Source organism: Nannospalax galili, unplaced genomic scaffold, assembly GCF_000622305.1.
Source record: "Nannospalax galili isolate Female #2095 unplaced genomic scaffold, S.galili_v1.0 scaffold462, whole genome shotgun sequence".
Classification (NCBI taxonomy): Eukaryota; Metazoa; Chordata; class Mammalia; order Rodentia; family Spalacidae; genus Nannospalax; species Nannospalax galili.
The window spans coordinates 474,160-475,051 of NW_008348078.1; positions in this window are offsets into that span (position 1 = coordinate 474,160).

Here is an 892-nt window from a genome sequence, read left to right on the forward strand (position 1 = left end):
CAATTGACCTCAGTTTAGATATTCATGTTTTCTTAGCATTTTTCCAAGTCTGAAGACATAAAGTTTTTATCTACATGCATGTTCATTCCTAAATTTTTAATTGGTAAAGTCTCAGTCAAGATTATGATATTGATACAATTTTTGTTTACATCTTATTATTTTTAAAGTAGTACACACAGCCAGATGTTGTGGTGCACCTTTAATCCCAGCACTCAGGAGGCAGAGGCAGGCAGATCCCTGGGAGATGAAGCCCAGCCTGGTTCAGGCCAGTTGGGGCTACAAGAAGACACAGCCTCAAAAACAAACCAACAAAAAAGTGATACACACTAGTTAAGGAAAGTAATCTGTGTGTACATGTACAGTTGTATGTAATGTAGAGGTCATATGATACTGTATTAGTTAGGGTTCTCCAAAGAAACAGAACCGGTTGAATGAATATATATATGTATAGAGATTTATCAGCTTAGCTCACAGGATAGAGTCCAAGTAGTCCAATAATGGCTGCACCACACTGGAGAGACTGAGAATCCGTAGTCATTAAGTCCATGAGGCTGGACGTCTCAGTAGTCCCAATCTGGCATTGAAGGTCTGATGAATTCCAAAAGATCAGCTGATCTTCAGTCTACAGCAGCAAGATGAACTCACAAGCAAGAGAGAAGGCAAGCAGCAAGAAGCCAGGCGTTCTCCTCTGCCATGGCCTTTTATACAGGCTGCCATCAGAAGGTAACACCCATATTTAGGGTGGGTCTTCCATCTTCAGATGATCCAATCAAGAAGATCTCTCTCATTTCAGTTAATCCCAGATCCAGTCAAGTTGACACTCAGGACTGGCCATCACAACTCCACCCCTTGTCAACTTGACACCCAATAGCATCTCTCTATGTCATGCTTA